General features: G+C 37.1%; 1 non-coding gene and 1 pseudogene across 1 annotated transcript; one reads left to right on the forward strand and one right to left on the reverse strand.

Moving 5' to 3' along the window:
- The first annotated feature begins 4,478 nt into the window (after window positions 1–4,478).
- LOC128567074 (U6 spliceosomal RNA) lies at window positions 4,479–4,582 on the forward strand. The gene has a single exon (XR_008374746.1). It is a non-coding gene; the product is annotated as a U6 spliceosomal RNA (small nuclear RNA).
- A 2,149-nt stretch (window positions 4,583–6,731) lies between these two features.
- Window positions 6,732–7,643, reverse strand: LOC128566494 (testin-like; annotated as a pseudogene).
- Window positions 7,644–8,300: the final 657 nt, after the last annotated feature.

Raw genomic sequence — 8,300 nt, forward strand, 5'->3', positions numbered from 1 at the left:
ATGAAAAATTCAATGTATGGGTTTTACAGCAGATAAGAGCAGTCAGAATAAATAATCAGTGAATATGAAGATGAGTCAAATATACGGAAACAGAAAAAAGAATGAACAGAAATGAACAGAGCTTCCAAGACTGGTGAGACATCAACTATATAAGAATAATGAGAATTGCAGATGGAGAGAACAGAAAGAGGCAAAATATATTTGAAGAAATAATGGCAGAGGACTTCTCAAAATTTATGAAAAACATTAATCTAAACTTCCAAGAAGCTAACTGACTTCAAGTAGGATAAACTAAGAGACCCATACTAAGACTCATCAAAATCAAACTGTCAAAAGATAAAGACAAAAAGATAATTTTAAAAGGGATTTTCATAATTATCCCAAAACATGGGAGTCCAGAGGCATTGTGTGACATATTCATGGCTGAAAGATACTCCAAGAATTCCATATTCAGCAAAACTATTCTTCAAGAATAAAGGAGGCATTCCCAAATAAAGACAAAAATTCTTCACTAGCATACTGGCCCTACAAGAAATACTAAAGAGAATCAGACACTAGACAGTAACTCAATACACAGGAAGAAATCACACTGGGAAAGGTTCCAATAAAGGTAAATATAAAAGACAGTTTTAATGTACTTTTGTGTAGAACTCCTTTTTACCTCTGATTTATATGTCAACTGAATAAGAAAATAATTATAAATCTGTATTACAGACATATTATATAGAAAGATTTAATTTGTAACAATAAAAAGCATCAAGGAACAGGCAAATGCAGCTATATAACAACAAAGTTTTACATACGATTGACAGTCACATGGTATTAACCTTAAAGTCAAATGCTAATTGTAATTCCTAGGACACCACTAAGAAACTATTACTTCACATACCCTTCCACACACATATATATTTAAATAAAAAATTAAAAAAAAGTGGTATACTAGAAAATATCTACTTAATATTGTTTTATTAACTTATTTTTATTGTTAAATCATAGCTGTGTACATTAAGATGCACCGTAGATGTGGCCCCACCCATTACCCTCCCTCCACCAAAACCTCTCCCCCCTTCCCCTTCCTTGGCCCTTTCCCCATAGTCTAAGTAAAGTAATGGGGAGAGAGAAGAACAAAACCCATTTAAGGTATACAGAAAACAAAAAGCAAAATACACACATAAATCCTACTCTATCCTCAAATAAATTAAGTGTTAATGGATTAAGCATGCCAACCAAAAGCTGTTTCTACAACTTCACTCCACTGCCACCTTTATATTTATTCATTCAACTATCTTCCATTTAAAGCAGTGGTTCGCAGCATTAGGGCTGCAGCATTAGGATGGTTGAAAACCACTAATAAAGTTTTCCAAGTTTCTGTCCCATAGCTTCTTTGAATAAAGCCTCTCAGGCTCAGTACCCATAGCACAGTGGTTATGGTGTCAGCCACGTGCACCCAGGCTGGCGGGTTTGAACCTGGCCCAGGTCTGCTGAACAAGACAACTACAACAACAACAACAACAACAAATAGCGGGGTATTGTGGTGGATGCCTGTGGTCCCAGCTAGTTGGGAGGCTGAGGCAAGAGAATCACTTAAGCCCAAGAGTTTGATGTTGCTGTGAGCTGTGACGCCACAGCACTCTACCAAGGGTGACATAGTGAGACTCTGTCTCAAAAAAAAAAAAAAAAGCCCCTCAAAAATAAAAACAAAAGCCTACCAACACCCCCCCCAAGGAAAGGGAGGCAGAACATGATGGTGGATGGGATGGACGTGTAGCCCACCTCTCCCAAGTCATCAGGTGAGAGGAAGAGGGGTCTGGACCTTTCCTGTGTGTGGATTATTGGTGTGGATGGACAGCTGGAGACGCTAAGCGAATTGGTGGATTGCCGTATATGAGGGGTAATTTAAAACCACAGACTCTGTTGCAGAGATTTTTCCCTGTTTGGCCATGCTGGCTGGCAGTCCCCTCCCTTACGGAGGACAGCAGCTTGCAATTACTGGCAAAACCCAATTGACGAAAATTTATTCCTGAGCTGAGGGTGGAGCCTGAAAGGAGAGCCACTCAAAACCCCGGGGAGCTGGGCAACCTGATGGAAAATTGAAGGGAAGGGATCCCTCCTGGGAAACAGACATTTTGAAATATCTGAAATGGCGAACACCTTCCCCCAGAACAACAGGAGTGATTAAATAGACCAGAGCATTCCTGGTGGGGAATGTTGGAGGGGGCTGGCAGTTCAGGCTGCCCAGTGAACTGGCAGGTGGCTGGACTCAAAAGTCCCAATTCAAAAGGGAGACTCTGAACCACAAAACTGAGAATAAGGTCCCGGAGCGCTCCAGCCATGGAACCGGCTGCAGCCCTGGGACCCTTCAGCAGCCGAGGGAGCCGCCAGCAGCCCTGCAAGCCAGCAGCAGCCCCCCACAGCTGATTGCAGTCACCAGTTTGCAGGAGAACCTGGGAGCAGAGTGGAAAGATTTGTGAAGCGTGGACTCCTGCACTGAGTTGGGAGGTCAGACAGAAGTGCTGTCTGGAACAGAGCAGCTGAGCTTGCAAAATAGTTAGGTGACAAACTTTTACAGAAACTCCAAAATGGCGATTGGCCAGGTAGGGTGGTTACCACGGTAACAGTATAAACTGTGAATCAGGTATAAGCCTGGGAACCACTCACAGTGCCATCTGGTGTCCAGAAAGTATATTGCATCATAAATATATTTCTACAAAAGTTGATCCCTACATCATACATACAGATGTATATTTCTACATATATATCTGAATAATATTTTTGTGGTTGGTGCCTTTTTTCCTTTTCTCTTTTTTTGTTCTGTTTTTTTCCTCACCATTTTCTTGGAGGAGCGATTGTTAAAATTTTATTATTTTTGTTTATAGATATATTTTTATTTTTATTTTTTTCTATTTTTAATTTCTCCTTTCTTCTTTTCTAACTTTTTTATGAACACCACTTTTTTCCTTATTTTTCAATTATTTTATGATTATCACTATTTTTATTGTAATTGTCTTTTGTTGTTGTTGTCGTGGGTGTTCTCTGTATGTCTGTGTCTCCGTCTGTTTGTGCATCTATGGGCTCGTGTGTCTGGTAGCCTTTGTATCTGTTTATTTGCTAATTTGGTCTCAGTGAGCTTGGTGTTACGACCTGCAATTCTGAGCTATTTCTCCCCAGATGTCAACAAATTACTGTTACCTACACAGTGACTTATTACAGATGAAGTAGCAAGATAAAAACTACAGAGAACTTAACTAGTACTCTACATAGATTAATCCACACTTGGAAAGTACATGTAATATTTTGTTCTCATTTTAACAATTTGGAAAGTGAAGACAAAGAAATATTAACTCCTGTAGAGGAGAATGAGCAGCAGCAACTTAAAGAAAAAAAATGTGCCTACATAAACCTCCACTTCTAAGATGTACTTCCTAAACCAAAACTAAACAAAATCTTCAAACCTAACTAATCAAATAAGGTCATACAGATTTCTTTTACTCTTGAAAAGAAGAGACTGGGGGAAGTGTTATTTATAAGATGTAGCATATTTCTGCCTTGTAAAGAATAGAAGCTTGAACTTTCTGGAGAAATTACCATACTCAAAGGGAGGAGTGTTTGGAGATTCTACTACTAGAAAGGACCCATCTATTTGGTATTAGGGAAGACTTTCCATATGCAATCTAGCAATAACCCAAATATCAAGCTTTGAATTGAGAAATTAAAGTTCTTCCTAGTAATACAAATAGGATTGATTTTTAAATAGATCTTTGTCATTCCAGATTCTGTTACTATATGTTATTGCTGGATTTTGGTAGATGTGCATGCTGTTACTCCAAGTGTTGCATACAGGAAATCAGGATGGATCTCAAAAAGAATTAGAAAGTTGTATGGACCTGGTCTTAGCCTTGTACTAGAGATGGTCTTTGAAATGAAAATACATTTTTTTCAATCCAACTGAAAGTATTATAGGTGGTATTACCCAAGATTGAACAATCTAGGTTTTAAGAATTATAATGATGCTGAATACTTGAGACACATGCTGATGAGAATTATAAGATATTTAGTCCACTTTGGATATAAAAGGATTGAAAGCATATCACTGTGTGTAGAGCTGGAATGCCCTCTTAAGGGAAATACCTTTCCCAATGACAGTTATTCTGGCTGGCAAATTCTGGATGAGGATGACTATATGAGGAGGGCTTTGACCAGAGGAGGGAGAAAACTACTTGGGGGAAATGGGACTAGGATTCTGGAGAAAGAAGTAGAATTATGGGGTCTCCCATTGGGGAAAACAGTCTGCATCCTATCAGCTGCAATCCAAGGATTAGATGGCCTGGAAGACCTACAGAACAGTGAGACCCTGAGGCTAGAAGGTTGTATGCTAGATAAGAAGTTGTATGCTAGAAGATCAATGATGAGGGTCATAGGACTATAGTCTCTTTCTTACAGTGGTATATCAATATAAAAGTTTTCTACATTGTACTTGCTTTGACAACACATATATTATACTAAATTTGGAAAAATACAGAGATGATTAGCCTGGCCCCTATGCAAGGATGACATGCATATTCAAAGAGCATTCCATATTTTTTAGGTCTTTGTGATAAATGAAATGAGCCTAGCCTTTCTCTTGAACTTTTCTCTTGATCGATCTAGAGATTGATTTTATTAATTTTATTGATGTTTTAAATGATCTCTTTGTTTAGTTTCATTTTTTTTTATATTGGTGTTGCATTTTTTGTTCCATTTAAATGTCCTTGTACTTAATTTGGATTTAATTTGCTTTCCTGTTTTAAGAAACTTATAGTTCATTATTTTGTACTTCTTTTCTAACATAACATTTAGCTATAAATTGTCTTCTAAGCAATACTTTGCTGTATCCCACAACATTTTGATGAATTGTTGAATTGTCTTCTCATTATCAGTTAGGATAATCTGTTTTTATTTTCATTTCTTATTGAATTCATGGGTTAGTTTTATGTGATTTTTTCATAAAAAGAATACATTCTTTTATTGGTTTTTCTTCATACATGGTTAAATTTCAACTTTCAATAATAAAATTCAATAAACTTGATTTCTTAATTATAAAAACTTGCTTTGCACATTATTGACATGTTGCCAAAGTCCATACAAACATCAGAAGGATCTGATTGACTCTGTGTCTGGTACCAGCACATTGAAGGAGGAGGGAGCTAGCTAATCAGGTAACATACAAAGATTAAATTATAGATAAGCCCTGGGTGTTTGGCACTGTCCATTAATATTGTAACACTGTCCTCTTAAGACAGGCATTCTTAAGCCTTAGTCACAATGTACCAGAATCCGCTGTTCATATTAAAACCAGCTTTTGGACATTATAACAGTAATCATTTCATTTAAAAAAACACAAACTACAAGAACTGGGAATAGAATTCAAATTCTCTAATTCCTTGCTATGCTCCAAGCTGCCATCTAGAAAGTAGGTATAATTTGATAACTTTTCCATTTTTTGGAGTATGAGGAAGAAACAAATTAAAGAAAATATCCTTCTATAAACATAAAGACACACACTTTTCTTTAAAAGTATTAGTTCTTCTTGGGAGGTTAAAGGGAGCCCTGATAATGCAAAAATTTTGATAATTCTGGCAGGAATTATACAGCAACCAATGCCATTGAAGTTGTGGAGACGGTACTAGCAGTTGAGCTCATATATAGAAGGTTCTGGAATACCTATATCTGGTTTCAAAATCCTTAGTGACGTGTTTTAAGAGTCTCTTCTTAGTACTTCAATAGATTCAGGTCATAGGCTATAGATGTACTTTAATATATACACTTGTAAAATGGAAAGAAAAAAATAAAATTATAAAACTTCTATTTATTAAAATTTTAGTGACATGGGATTTGACTAACTTCATTTTAACAAATATTAAATCTCTTCACCTCAATTAGGCCCATTAAATTTAATTCATTAAACTATACATATTCCAGAATGTAAAAGACATTTAACCTACCACGCTTATAAAAGGTGTTAGCTTAGGCCGGGCATGGTGGCTCAAGCCTGTACTCTTAGCACTCTGGGTGGATTGCCTGAGCTCAGGAGTCTGAGACCGGCCTGAGAAAGAGTGAGACATAGTCTCTAAAAAATAGCCGGGCATTATGGTGGGTTCCTGTAGTTCCAGCTATTTGGGAGGCTGGGGCAAGAGGATTGCTTGAGCCCAGGAGTTTTAGGTTATTGTGAGCTATGATGCCACAGCACTCTACTGAGAGCAACAAAATGAGACTCTGTCTCAATAAACAAACAGACAAAAAAGATATTAATTTAGTCTTAAACCAAAAGACCCTCAATATAACATAAATCATAGGAAAAGGAAACAGAAATCAGAAATTCTCTGGTAAAGATGTGCTTTGCCTAAAATTTTTAGCAATAAATTAAGACAAAAAACTCAAGTCTTAAAATATACAAAAGACTACGCAATACAAAATAATGTCACTAGACTAAAATTAAAATTTAACCATTTTTTTTTCCAATTTGTTTCTAAAATCATGAATGGGGTTTTATAATCCCAAATTGAAACATCTACTCTTCATAACTTCAGAATTTGACATGCAATTCTACAATATGCTTTCCAAACCCAGTCTTCGTTGCATTTTTACATTTCTGAAGTCGAGTATCTGAACTACTCTATCCTAAATATACAATTTTGCTTTTTTAAGTGAAAAAACTTTATTTTGAATAATAATATACATAGCATTCATCCCATTTAATTTTCAGCACATTGGGGTTTCTCACTGTCACAGTAATATCGGCCACAGCACAGCTTCTCACTCTTTCAGAAACAAATCATGTCACCCAGGCCTGCATAGCAGATGCTGCAGATAAAATAAGCTGGGTGCCACAGTCTATCATAGCAGACCTTTCAACACACATGGCTGGATCTCCTTCCTTCATGCTCATTTTGCAGGAATAGGAGGAATACTGAGTTCTTTTATCCTTGGCAGATTTGTCCTTCATGGTCCCCACTACTGCTGAGGTGCTTTTGTCTCCACCACTGATGTACATTTGATTGGGCCCTTGAATGTCTATCTCACAGGGAGTTTGACATTGCCTACTCCCAGAACCTCATTCTTATATTTCTTCACAAATTGCTCCATTTCTTTCACTTCTTTGGGAGACAACTCATGGCACTTTGAAAGGCCCGGTCATAAGCAGGGAGCTGCTTTACAAGCTGCTGCTTCTGGTACTACTCCTGCTCTAAGCCTGCCACTGGCTGCTTTTCCTTGGGCAACGTCTGTGTATACATATGTGTATATATATATATACTGCCTGGCCAGTGCCTGATTCTGGACAAGAGGAGCCCATTCATAGGTAACTGTGTCAATGAAGACATTCTTCTTGGCAGCAGCTGGATTGGTCGATATCATAATATTGCATTTATACATGGGAATTCTACCTGATTTTAGTTTCATAATCAAGGTGGTATACTTGGTGTCTTCACACTTTTCGATCTTCTTCACTGCTCCGAGGATATCATGTTCTTGGCCATGAAATAACAACATATTTTTCTCCAGAAATACAGTTTGAACCCTTCACATTTTCCTTTGCATTTTAAACAGAGGGCTCCAAATTCTTGCTCATGACCGAAACCCATCTTAATGTTGGCTTCCAGGCCCATGTTTATGAGGGGTGCTCCCTCCTTCTGTCCAGGATCTCATGCACAGGTTCCACCGGCCTCCAGTACCACTATGGAAACTGAAGGGGGAACCTGCAGGACTGCTGCAGTCATTAACCTGGTGCTGTGAAACTTCCCTATAAATGTACAATTTTAAGTAACTATCCTACACCTGTTGATAAGAGAGTTTTCTGAAAACAATCTATCAAAATGTACAGAATGGTTTCTATCCAAGAATTAGCAGCAAGGGAAGAAATATTAAACACATACCAAGAAATGATTTATTTTAAACATAACAGAACCAGTGCTGTTCTCTGTCATAAAAGAGAACATGTAAAATTACTTTTACAGACTAGTAATATTTTATCCCTGTATAGGTCTCAACCCTACTTAAAGATATTTTATGCAAAGTAACCAGCAGGAGTTATTGAGTAAAAATCCCAGATAACATTGTCATAAATGTGCTTTCCCAAAGCGTAAAAGCAACTTGAGGAAAAGAACTACTATGGTAACTTCCCTCAGAACTACTATGGTAACTTCCCTTACTTTAAACAATAACAGCTAATGAAAATTTTTTTTTGTTTAATTATATATATATTTTTATTAAATAATAGCTATGTACATTAATGTGATCATGGGGCACCATACACTAGTTTTATA

This window comes from Nycticebus coucang, chromosome 15 (assembly GCF_027406575.1).
Source record: "Nycticebus coucang isolate mNycCou1 chromosome 15, mNycCou1.pri, whole genome shotgun sequence".
Classification (NCBI taxonomy): Eukaryota; Metazoa; Chordata; class Mammalia; order Primates; family Lorisidae; genus Nycticebus; species Nycticebus coucang.